Source organism: Tursiops truncatus, chromosome 4, assembly GCF_011762595.2.
Source record: "Tursiops truncatus isolate mTurTru1 chromosome 4, mTurTru1.mat.Y, whole genome shotgun sequence".
Taxonomy (NCBI): Eukaryota; Metazoa; Chordata; class Mammalia; order Artiodactyla; family Delphinidae; genus Tursiops; species Tursiops truncatus.
Window position 1 is genome coordinate 106,134,193 of NC_047037.1, and position 14,332 is coordinate 106,148,524.

The window sequence follows — 14,332 nt, forward strand, 5'->3', positions numbered from 1 at the left end:
TTGCTGCTTTTCTGTCAATCTCAAGAGTAAGTTAAATCTATACATTTATAATTAAACACGTGAATGCCTAAGAACTAATTCTCAAGTAATAAAAGGGGTTCAATTACAACACTTATTTTACTTTTGTATATGCTCAAAAGTTATGCTACTTCATCTAATTTTGATGCTTTAACCCCAAATGTTTATGAATAAATATTGTGATAACACTGAAATGACAAATTTCAAAATAATAGGTATGTATATCTCCCAAAACAAAATCTTTTCTACTAAGTATCCTAGCAGACTGAGAAAATAAGCAGAATTTTGAAGCAGCTCAATCTCAGAAGAACTAACCTGGTAATTTTTCCCCATTGAGAATGCTGTACCAAACTCAGAGACAGGTTCCCTATCAGAAGTATCCCTAGATACATTTTGTCGTATTAATTGCCTCCAAAATCAGAGCCATTAACCTAGTCTGATGAGATTGAATGTTACTGATGTCATTGATTGAATATGTTATTGGTTTAATTAAATATTTTATGGACAATAACCATTATGTCAAAAGTTGAGATGTGAGACCACAAATATACATTTTGTTGAAGTAATTTCTATGACCTTTACAGATAATTTTCACAAACTAATAAATACATAATCTTATCATAAATAGATCATTTCAAGAAATACCCTTTTTCATGTTAAAAAAAAATTATCATGCCAAGAAACACCAAGCCATAAATGTAAACATAGAGATAAGTAATATCTAGTGCCCCTCTAGCTACTTCCATGTATAACAATATATTCAATAAAGCAACAATATTAAAATGTTATTTAAACTTGTATCTAAAATATTTATCATCATACTGCACTTAAATTTGTTACCAAAACTAATATCACATTTTATGAATGCTAGTAAACCAGAGGCAGACAAAGAAGAAAAATTTCCTTACAAAATGGTATCATGCAATCATGTCAGAAATCTCATCCATCCATACTATAAAGATACTTTCTCTGCAATATATTCTTTAAATAATATAATTTATTAATGCTATAATCAAATCTTAAAGGAACGATTACTTTAATTTTTAAAGTATATTTCCACCTCATAAATTTCAATGTGCAATAATAACCTCCATGAATAGAATTAATATTTAATAAAGAAGCCTTCCCTGACATTTGAATTTCACTATAAAAGCTGTTTTCTTTTTTGAAATGATTTTTGAAGAGTCACTTATTTAAAATACTTTGAATATCTTAGACCAAATCAGTATTTGTTGAAAAATGATGACAAAAGGAAATAATTCCCTAATTGTACAAAAACTCCTTTAATAAAATAATCACAAAAGTTTTTCTCATAGAATTTTAAGAATAGAATGATTCATTCATTTTCTCTTAAAATCTTGTTCTTAAACATTGTCACTGTTAAGTGTATTTCATTTGATCTATATTTAATATTACATTGGTTAAAAAATGAGATCCATCATATCTCCAAGATTAAAAATCTAAATTCTAAAGGTTTTTTTGATAACACGGTCTTTATTTCTAGACTTAATATAATTTTATTTTTCACAATTTTTATACACTCTTCAGTATTAATAGGTGAAACTGTCAAAATCACTTCTCCATTTATATTTTTTAAAAATCTTCCATCTGAGGTAATATCCACTGACACTAGCTATGTCACAGCAAGTCATTGGCATTCAAATATAAAGCACTGATTTTCCTATCTGCTAGGTCAGAATGACACAATTATAAAACTAAACAAGAAAATATTCCCTGGTGTCACGTGTCTAACCTCAAATAGCTTTTAAATATTTGATCATCACTTCCAGTGATGAAGTACCACAACTCATTAATTTATATCTTTGCATGATTCAGCATTCAATCTGGCGCTTAATCCAAGTCTATTTTCTTTACTTACCCACAGGACACTAGTAAAAAAGCATAAAATACTTCATATCCAGGAATTCTGATTTTAACCTTCAGTTACTCACCTATAAGAGAAAGGAAAGAAAGAAAATAATGGTTAGTATGAAAAATACTTAATGTTGAGGGAGACCTTCAAGATGGGGGAGGAGTAAGACATGGAGATCACCTTCCTCCCCACAAACACATCAAAAATACATCTACAGGTGGAACAACTCCTACAGAACACCTACTAAATGCTGGCAGAAGACCTCAGACTTCCCCAAAGACAAGAAACTCCCCACGCACTTGGGTAGGGCAAAAGAAAAAAGAAAAAAACAGAGACAAAAGAACAGGGACAGGACCTACACCTCTGGGAGGGAGCTGTGAAGGAGGAAAGGTTTCCATACACTAGGAAGCCCCTAGAGACTGCGGAGACTGCGGGTGGTGGAGGGGGGAAGCTTCAGAGCCATGGAGGAGAGCGCAGCAACAGGGGTACAGAGGGCAAAGTGGAGGATTCCAGCACAGAGGATCGGTGCCGACCAGCACTCACCAGCCCGGGAGGCTTGTCTGCTCACCTGTCGGGGCGGGCGGGGCTGGGGGCTGAGGCTAGGGCTTGGATCGGATCGCAGGGAGAGGACTGGCGGTGTGAACACAGCCTGAAGGGGCTAGTGCGCCACAGCTAGCTGGGAGGGAGATTGGGGAAAAAGTCTGGACCTGCCTAAGAGGCAAGAGACCATTGTTTTGGGGTGGGCGAGGAAAGGGGATTCAGAGAACTGCCTAAAAGAGCTCCAGAGACGGGTGTGAGCGCGGCTATGAGCGCGGACCCCAGAGGTGGGCATGAGATGCTAAAGCTGATGCTGCAGACACCAAGAAGCCGGTGTGTGAGCACAGGTCACTATCCACACCTCCCCTCCTGGGAGCCTGTGCAGCCCGCCACTGCCAGGGTCCCGTGATCCAGGGACAACTTTCCCAGGAGAAGGCACGGCGCGCCTCAGGCTGGTGCAAAGTCATGCCAGCCTCTGCTGCCGCAGGCTCGCCCCACATTCCATGCCCCTCCCTCCCCCCGGCCTGAGTGAGCCAGAGCCCCTGAATCAGCTGCTCCTTTAACCCCATCCTGTCTGAGCGAAGAAGAGACGCCCTCCGGCGACCTACAGGCAAAGGCGGGACCAAATCCAAAGCTGAACCCCGGGAGCTGTGCAAAAAAGAAGAGAAAGGGAAATCCCTCCCAGCAGCCTCAGGAGCAGCAGATTAAATCTCCACAATCAACTTGATGTACCCTGCATCTGTGGAATACCTGAATAGACAACGAATCATCCCAAATTGAGGAGGTGAACTTTGTGAGGCACTGTAACGTGGGGTTTGCTTTCTGCATCTAATTTGTTTCTGGTATTATGTTTATATTAGTTTAGTATTTAGAGTTATTATTATTGGTAGATTTGTTTATTGATTTGGTTGCTCTCTTACTTTTTTAAAAATTTATAGATCTATAATTTCTTTTTTCCTTCTTCTCTTTTTGTGAGTATGTATGTGTATACTTCTTTGTGTGATTTTGTCTGTATAGCTTTCCTTTTACCATTTGTCCTAGGGCTCTGTCAGTCGTTTTTTTGTTTTGTTTTTTTTTCTATACATTTTAGCACTTGTTATCATTGGTGGATTTGTTTCTTGGTTTGGTAGCTCTCTTCTTTCTTCCTTTTTTCATGACTTTTTAATTTTTTTATTTTTAATAATATTTTTTAATTTTAATAACTTTATTTTATTTCATTATTTTTTTCTCTTTCTTTATTTTTTTTTTATTTTTTTTGCGATACGTGGGCCTCTCACTGTTGTGGCCTCTCCCGTTGTGGAACACAGGCTCTGGATGTGCAGGCTTAGAGGCCATGGCTCATGGGCCCAGCCGCTCCGCGGCATGTGGGATCCTCCTGGACCAGGGCACAAACCCGTGTCCCCTACATTGGGAGGCATACTCTCAACCACTGCGCCAGCAGGGAAGCCCTCTCTTTATTGTTTCTCCCTTTTCTTCTGAGCTGTGTGGCTAACAGCGTCTTGGTGCTCCAGCTGGGTGTCAGGTCTGTGCCTCTGAGGTGGGAGAGCCGAGTTCAGGACATTTGTCCACCAGAGACCTCCTGGCTCCATGAAATATCAAACAGCAAAAGTTCTCACAGAGATCTCCATCTCAGTGCTAACCCAGCTCCACTCAAAGACCAGCAAGCTACACTGCTGGACACCCCATGCCAAACAGCTAGCAAGACAGGAACACAACCCCACCCATTAGCAGAGAGGCTGCCTAAAATCATAATAAGGTCACAGACACCCCAAAACACACCACCAGATACCATTCTGCCCACCAGAAAGACAAGATGAGCCTCATCCACCATAACATATGCACTAGTCCCCTCCACCAGGAAGTCTACACAACCCACTGAAACAACCTTATCCACTGGGGACAGACACTAAAAACAACAGGAATTATGAACCTGCAGCCTGTGAAAAGGAGACCCCAAGCAAAATGAGAAGACAGAGAAACACAAAGCAGATGAAGGAGCAAGGTAAAAACCCACCAGACCAAACAAATGAAGAGGAAATAGCAGTGTACCTGAAAAAGAATTCAGAGTCATGATAGTAAAGATGATACAAAATCTTGGAAATAGAATGAAGAAAGTACAAGAAATGTTTAACAAGGACCTAGAAGAACTAACTAAACAGCAAACAAACAATGATAAACAACTCAATAAATGAAATTAAAAATTCTCTAGAAGGAATCAATAGCAGAATAACTCTGGCAGAAGAACGGATAAGTGACCTGGAAGATAAAAGAGTGGAAATAACTACCACAGAGCAGAATAAAGAAAAACGAATGAAAAGAATTGAGGACAGTCTCAGAGACTTCTGGGACAACATTAAACACACCAACATTTGAATTATAGGGGTCCAAGAGGAAGAAGAGCAAGACAAAGGGACTGAGAATATATTTGAAGAGATTATAGTTGAAGACTTCCCTAATATGGAAAAGGAAATAGTCATTCAAATGCAGGAAGCACAGAGTCCCATACAGGATAAATCCAAGAGAAATACACCAAGACACATGTTAATCAAACTATCAAAAATTAAATACAAAGAAAAAATATTAAAAGCAGCAAGGGAAAAACAACAAATAACATAAAAGGGAATCCCCATAAGGTTAACAACTGATCTTTCAGCAGAAACTCTTCAAGCCAGAAGGGAGTGGCAGGACATACTTAAAGTGATGAAAGGGAAAAACCCACAACCAAGATTACTCTACCCAGCAAGGATCTCATTTAGATTTTACAGAGAAATTAAAAACTTTATACACAAGCAAAAGTTAAGAGAACACAGCACGACCAAACCAGCTTTACAACAAATGCTAAAGGAACTTCTTTAGGCAGGAAACACAAGAGAAGGAAAAGACCTAAAATAACAAACCCAGAACAATTAAGAAAATTGTAATAGGAACATACATATCAGTAACTACCTTAAATGTAAATAGATTAAATGCTCCAACCAAAAGACACAGACCAGCTGAATGGATACAAATACAAGACCCATATATCTGCTGTCTACAAGGGACCCACTTCAGACCTAGGGACACATACAGACTGAAAGTGAGGGGATGGAAAAAGATATTCCATGCAAATGGAAATCAAAAGAAAGCTGGACTAGCAGTTCTCATATCAGAGAAAATAGATTTTAAAATAAAAACTATTACAAGAGACAAAGAAGAACACTACAAAATGATCAAGGGATCAATCCAAGAAGGAGATATAACAATTGTAAATATTTATGCACCCAACATAGGAGCACATAAATACATAAGGCAAATGCTAGCAGCCATAAAGGGTAAATTGACAGTAACACAATCATAGTAGGGGATTTTAACACCCCACTTTCACCAATGGACAGATCATCCAAAATGGAAATAAATAAGGAAACACAAGCTTTAAATGATACATTAAACAAGATGGACTTAATTGATATTTATAGGACATTCCAACCCAAACAACAAATATACTTTCTTCTCAAGTGCTCATGGAACATTCTCCAGGATAGATCATATCTTGGGTCACAAATCAAGCCTTGGTAAATTTAAGGAAATTGAAATCCTATCAAGTATCTTTTCTGACCACAACGCTATGAGACTAGATATCAATTACAGGAAAAAAATCTATTAAAAAAAAAACAAAAAAACACATGGAGGCTAAACAACACACTACTAAATAACCAAGACATCACTGAAGAAATCAAAGAGTAAATCAAAAAATACCTAGAAACAAATGACAATGAAAACACAACAACTTAAAACCTATGGGATGAAGCAAAAGCAGTTGTAAGAGGGAAGCTTATAGCAATACAATCCTACCTTAAGAAACAGGAAACATCTCAAATAAACAACCTAACCTTGCACCTAAAGCAGTTAGAGAAAGAAGAACAAAAAAAACCCCAGGGCTTCCCTGGTGGCACAGTGGTTGAGAGTCCGCCACCGATGCAGGGGACACGGGTTCGTGACCCAGTCCGGGAAGATCCCACATGCCACGGAGCAGCTGGACTCAAAAAAACAAAACAAAAAAAACAGACAAAAAAAACCCCCAAAGTCAGCAGAAGGAAAGAAATCATAAAGATCAGAATAGAAATAAATGAAAAAGACAAAAAGGAAACAAGAGCAAAGATCAATAAGAGTAAAAGCTGGATCGTTGAGAAGATAAACAAACTGATAAACCATTAGCCAGACTCATCAAGAAAAAAGAGGAGAAGACTCAAATCAATAGAATTAGAAATGAAAAAGGAGAAGTAACAACTGACACTGCAGAAATATAAAGGATCATGAGACATTACTACAAGCAACTATATACCAATAAAATGGACAGCCACGAAGAAATGGACAAATTCTTAGAAAAGCACAACCTTCCACGACTGAACCAGGAAGAAATAGAAAATATAAAAAGACCATACACAAGCACTGAAATTGAGACTGTGATTAAAAATCTTCCAACAAACAAGGCTTCCCTGGTGGTGCAGTTGTTGAAAGTCCGCCTGCCGATGCAGGGGACACGGCTTCATGCCCCGGTCTGGGAGGATCCCACATGCCATGGAGCAGCTGGGCCCTTGAGCTATGGCCTCTGAGCCTGTGCGTCCAGAGCCTGTGCTCCGCAACAGGAGAGGCCACAACAGTGAGAGGCCCGCATACAGCAAAAAAAAAAAAAAAAAAAAAAATCTTCCAACAAACAAAAAAGCCCAGGACCAGATGGCTTCACAGGCGAATTCTATCAAACACTTCAAGAAGAGCTAACACCTATTCTCACTCTTCCAAAATATAGCAGAGGGTGGAACTCTCCCAAACTCATGGTACGAGGCCACTGTCACCCAGATACCAATACCAGACAAAGATGTCACAAAGAAAGAAAACTACAGGCCAATAACACTGATGCACATAGATGCAAAAAATCTCAGCAAAACACTAGCAAACAGAATCCAACAGCACATTAAAAGGATCATACACCATGATCAACTGGGGTTTATCCCAGTAATGCAAGGATTCTTCAATATACGCAAATCAATCAATGTGATACACCATATTAAGAAATTGAATGAGAAAAACCATATGACCATCTCAATAGATGCAGAAAAAGCTTTTGACAAAATTCAACACATATTTATGATAAAAACCCTCCAGAAAGTAGGCATAGAGGGAACACCTCAACAAAATAAAGGCCACATATGACAAACCCACAGCCAATATCGTTCTCAATGTTGAAAAACTGAAAGCATTTTCACTAGGATCAGGAACAAAACAAGGTTGCCCACTCTCACCACTATTATTCAACATAGTTTTGGAAGTTTTAGCCACAACAATCAGAGAAGAAATAGAAATAAAAGTAATCCAAGTCACAAAAGAAGAAGAGAAACTGTCACTGTTTGCAGATGACTGATGCAATACATAGAGAATCCTAAAGATGCTACCAGAAAACTACTAGAGCTAATCAATGAATTTGGTAAAGTTGCAGGATACAAAATTAATGCACAGAAATCTCTTGCATACCTATACATTAATGACGAAAAATCTGAAACAGAAATTAAGGAAACACTCACATTTACCACTGCAACAAAAAGAATAAAATTCCTAGGAATAAACCTACCTAAGGACACAAAAGAACTATATGCAGAAAAGTATAAGACACTGATGAAAGAAATTAAAGATGATATAAACAGATGGAGAGATACCATATTCTTCAGTTGGAAGAATCAGTATTGTGAAAATGACTATACTACCCAAAGCAATCTACAGATTCAGTGCAATCCCTATCAAACTACCAATGACATTTTTCACAGAACTAGAACAAAAAATTTCACAATTTGTATGGAAACACAAAAAAACCTGAATAGCCAAACAGTCTTGAGAAGGAAAAATGGAGCTGGAAGGAATCAGGTTCCCTGACTTCAGACTATACTAGAAAGCTACAGTAATCAAGACAGTTTGGTAATGGCACAAAAACAGAAATATAGATCAATGAAATATTTTAGAAAGCCCAGACATAAACCGACACACCTATGGTCACCTTATTTTTGATAAAGGAGGCAAGAATATACAATGGAGAAAAGACAGCCTCTTCAATAAGTGGTGCTGGGAACACTTAACAGCTACATGTAAAAGAATGAATTTAGAACACTCCCTAACACCATACACAAAAATAAACTCAAAATGGATTAAAGACCTAAGTATAAGGCCAGACACTATAAAATTCTTAGAGGAAAACATAGGCAGACACTCTATGACATAAATCACAGCAAGGTCCTTTTTGACTCACCTTCTAGAGAAATGGAAATAAAAATAAAAAATAAACAAATGGGACCTTAAACAAAACGGAAACTTAAAAGCTTTTGCAAAGCAACGGAAACCATAAACAAGACGAAAACCCTCAGAATGGGAGAAAATATTTGCAAATGAAGCAACTGACAAAGGATTAATCTCCAAAATTTACAAGCAACTCATGCAGGTCAATATCAAAAAAAGAAACAACCCAATCCAAAAATGGGCAGAAGACTTAAAGAGACATTTATTCAAAGAAGGTATACAGATTGCCAATAGACACATGAAAGAATAGTCAGCATCACTAATGATTAGACACATGCAAATCAGAACTACAATGGGGTATCATCTCACACCAGTCAGAATAGGCATCATCAAAAAATCTAGAAAAAATTAATGTTGAAGAGGGTGTGGAGAAAAGGGAACCCTCTTGCACTGTTGGTGCGAATGTAAATTGATACAGCCACTGTGGAGAACAGTATGGATGTTCCTTAAAAAACTAAAAATAGAACTACCATACGACCCAGCAATCCCACTACTGGACATATACCCTGAGAAAACAATAATTCAAAAAGAGTCATGTAGCACAATGTTCATTGCAGCTCTATTTACAATAGCCAGGACGTGGAATCAACCTAAGTGTCCATTGACAGATGAATGGATAAAGAAGATGTGGCACATATATACAATGGAATATTACTCAGCCATAAAAAGAAACGAAACTCAGTTATTTGTAGTGAGGTGGATGGACCTAGGTCTGTCATACCGAGTGAAGTAAGTGAGAAAGAGAAAAATAAATACCGTATGCTAACATATATATATGGAATCAAAAAAAGAAAAAAATGTTCTGAAGAACCTAGGGGCAGGACAAGAAAAAATACACCGACGTAGAGAATGGACTTGAGGACATGGGGAGTGGGAAGAGTAAGCTGGGGCAAAGTGAGAGAGTGGCATGGACATATATACATTACCAAATGTAAAATAGATAGATAGGGGGAAGCAGCCGCATAGCACAGGGAGATCCACTTGGTGCTTTGTGACCAACTATGGAGTGGGAGGGAGATGCAGAGGGAGGGGATATGGGGATATATATATATATATGTGTAGCTGATTCACTTTGTAATAAAGCAGAAACTAACACACCATTGTAAAGCAATTATACTCTAATAAAGATGTTAAAAAAATAATGTTTTGTTAACACTCAGGGGGCATCATGATATATATATTTGCACTTTTATATATATATTTAGAGGACAATTCTGCAAAGTAAATTACATTTGAGGATTTTACAGTGTTCCTTACTGCCTTGCACTTTGATATATATATTTATAGGACAATTCTCCAAAGTAAATTACATTTGAGCATTTTACAGTGCTACGACTTTAGGAAGATTTTTCCTTTTTATGTCAATTTACTTGATAAAAATAAGCCTGGCAGGAAATAATCAACTTAGCCACCTGAACAAAGTCTCTTAATATTCCAAGTGCATCTCCTTAGACAATATTTTATTAAATTACTTCATTAAAACAAATATTCTAGTCAAGCATTTGTTCACTGTCATCTAAGCTGTTGAGCGGGCTAGTTGACTTTTCCCTTTGGGCCATTCCCTACATTCAAAGTACTCAGAGGAAAGACAGGTGATCCCAAGGGAAGCTACAACTTCACTTCTCTAACCTCTGGGAGCTGAACCACCACAAGTTGCTATCCTTCACTGGTCTGCGACCACACTGCTTTCTTTCCAGAATACTTCCTATATCATTTGTTTTCTTTTCCTGCCATAAAAAGTATTAAAATGATGAGAATACTTTGAGCTGAAAAATACAAAATTTGACATAAGAAGTGAAAAATAACCTACAGAAATTAGTAGTTTAATACATACTCATTAAACTGGGATTCCATCCCCTTCTAGGATGTAAATTTTGACAAACTGGTAAGTTTTTATGGAAAATTTTAAAGAGTTACAGGGTTCTTTCCTCCAGATAGTAATACAATACAGTATTTTATTTTATTGCCAATAAAAATTTATTGTACTTTTTCTAAAGAAAACCAGCCAGATCTCTTGAACTTATGATGTACCAAGACAGAATAGATTTTCATAAACACTGTTGCAACTAATTCTCACAATAGCCCTAACAAGAGATGTTATTATCATTTCTATTTTTAAATTAAGAAAATACACAATAGCAGTAAATAGCAGGACTGATGTTAGAACCCAAAGTATTTCCAAAACAAAGAAAACAAAAGCACTCAAAGCCAATTTAAAAGGAGAGTGGTAATTAATTATATAACTTTTATCACTTTCCAAACAACAACACTGATCACTAAAGATCAAGATTTTCAAGAGCCTCCAAAACTCTCTCCCATAAAATATGTCTTTACTTCATGTTTATAAAGAGCATTGTACATGAAATCATAAAATTTGATGTCTTGATATTTTAAATTCACTTTTTTTTTTTTTTTTTGGCCACACCACGCAGCTTGTGGGATCTTCGTTCCCTGACTGGGGATTGAACCCAGGCCCTCTGCAGTGAAAGCACAGAGTCCTAAACACTGGACTGCCAGGAAATTCCCAGATCCAGTTTAATTTTTAACAAGCACAATTTTTTGAGAAACCGAAAAAAAAATTTTAAAGAGAGACAAAGAATTAAGGTAGTATGCAATTATTCTGACTTAGAACTTGTACTATTTATATGATATATGTAGTTATTATGTTGAAATTAATTTAATCAATCAGAATAATTTTTTAGTTGTCAGGTTATAAGATGCTTTTCAAGTATATTAAATTTTTCCATTATATATAGAACAAAAAGTTGTCATCCCTGTCAGGTAACATAGACAACCATCCTGATACCCTTACCTATGAAATAGGGAATGTGCTCATAAGTAAATTATTGTTTCTTAGAGATCATTTTTAAACCACAAATCACTGATGGTATATTATTTAAGTACATGTTTCTAATACATGCAGGAATATTTAAACCCAATAGATATTCATAATTATCACTAAGAGTTGATCTCACCCTTCTAAAAGCCCTGTATTCCCTTTATTCTATCTGATCTAGTAGCTAAGAATTGTGATGCTCAGAAATTTGGCTGGTCTGATTTTGAATTCCCCTCTCTGACCTTTGGTGTTTGTGTGGCCTTGTCTAATCTTCAAAATGGCCATAGGGGCTCTCATTAAATATCGTTTAATAAATATTAGCTATTCACTCAAAAAATATTACTTAAGGGTCTACTTAAAATCTATTTATTTATAGATTCTCTATAAATACATGGAGTTCCTTAGAGTATGATACACTGTTGCTTATTCATGCAAGAAGTTCACCTCCTAAGAGCAGGGATTATTTACTGCTTCTGTTTCTATAGCCCTTCCTGCTAAGGACTCTCTGTCAGTTGAGGTCCCCAGTTATACTTATATCAACCTCTTCAATGACTTTTCTCACACAGAAGCCATCGATACCTTGAAATACATTAGTATGTGTGTAGAGAAAGAGGACACTTAAGTGGTAAAAACATCTATTTTCATCTTTTGCAATTAATTTCAGAATTCCACATGTTCTTTAAAAGTAAGCTTTAGAAAAATACGTGAGTGAAATATTTTAAATATAATTATGATACAAAAAAATCCAGAAAAATGATAGTTTTATTTAATTACTCTTTTGACCTTGTATAGTTACATATGCCTAGAATGGACATCTAAATCTCTCTCTCAATTATAACATAAGAAATGTTACAGAAGCAAGAAAGGTTAATAATCACAATAATAAATATGTGTAAGAACACCTGAAGTGAGAGAGGTATTTAATCCTTTGTTGGGAGAAGCAGTAGGGAGTTCAATAGGAGTGAGTGCTACTACATATGGATGATTAGCTGGGTCAACTGTGAGCTGTACTTTTCTCCCCCACAATGCCCTGGGAATAACATCATCTATCCTAAAAAAACTGTGAGGCAGCATAACAACAGAGACCTCCCAATGCCAGTCAGGTTTCAACTGGGTGACAACAGGGTAAAAGTAGAACCTGATGTGGCTGGAGAGCAGATAACAATAGATGCAGGCCAACATACCCAGAAGAATCTACAAAGAAAATCTAACAAAAATCTACACAGACCAAATAAGAGCTATCAGCATGGTTGCCTACAGGATCAACTTTTAAAAGTCCACTATACATTCTTACATCATTAATTACCCACCAAAAAAAATATAATAAAAAACATAATGAGGTATTATTACAGAGGCAAAAAAAGTGAAAGAGGGGAAAAAAGGAAAATATCTATTAAAAGATATCAAGAAATAAATTGAGAGATTTTACCATGGTGGAATGACACCCCAAAATAATATATAATTATAATGAAATTATAGTGAAAATTTCAATACACCTTTTGAGGATGTTAATAAGATTATTATAAAATATAGATTAGCAAATCAATGTCTATAAATATTATGTAAATTATTGAAAGAAGAGCAAATTGAATCAAATATAGTACTTTTAATAGCATATCAATTTTGTGTTTTGTAATTTATTATTCTAGCAATTGATAATTCTCACACAAAATTACAGTATGGACATTTATGATCAGCTTTTGGAAGACATCGTTGGGTCATTTTTTGATATTCCATTCCAATAGAATTCATCAGTAGTTAGAATTTAGGATTGCACCACAATTTTTTCATCACTTGAACAAAGACTCCAAGGCATAGAGGTCCCAGGAGACCAAATGCCACTCAAATTTCCATGATGGCCAGAAACAGCTGATCAAAAAGCTATGTAGCAAATGACTGTGGTCAAAAAATGTTCCATGTTATTACAGTGGAAATGTCAAAGAGCCACCCACATGAAGGATTCTATATTTGATTTCATTTTGAAGTGGGATGTGACTATTTTTTCAGTTTAGAGATTTGGCCTCCATCTCACTTTGTTGCAAGTTGTACAATAAGGGGAATGAGAGAAAGAGACAGAGACAAAGATTGATAGAAGCCACTAATAATAATTGAAACCAGAGAATCAATGTCTGAGAGAGAAAATGGCAGCATGATTGCCACACCCAGTGTTCACCACACAGAGCTCGTTAGTTCTAGCTTTTAGATGAAAGAATTTTATTCCACTGTTATGTTTTATACAGTTGTTTAACAAGAACATCTCACTCTCAATCCATGGGGTTAACAGTTTACTATTTGCTTGTGAACATATTTGCAATGGCGTAAAACTGAAATTACTGTTCCTGAGGAAAGTTCTATATCACATAATAAAAGGTTAGATAATGTAAATCACCATCACTGGTCAGTATTTATAACCTGTCCATTGTTTTTAGGCACTTTAGGATATCTACAACATATGGGAAAGATTCTATTCTTCTATAGAGCAGTTTACAACTCTCAAGTCCATAGCACAGAAATGCATATGTTTTTTACAAACATAAAGTGATTGTTTATATTTTTACAGTTTCATAGTTAACAAAATGTTTAACCTATTATTAACTAAAGTCCAGAGTTTACAATAGGGTTCACCCCTTGTGTTGTAAAAGGTCGATGGATTTTGATAAACACATAATGTCCTATAACCACCAGTACGGTATCATACAGAATAGTTTCAATGACATATAAATTCTCCATACTCCATATATTCCTCC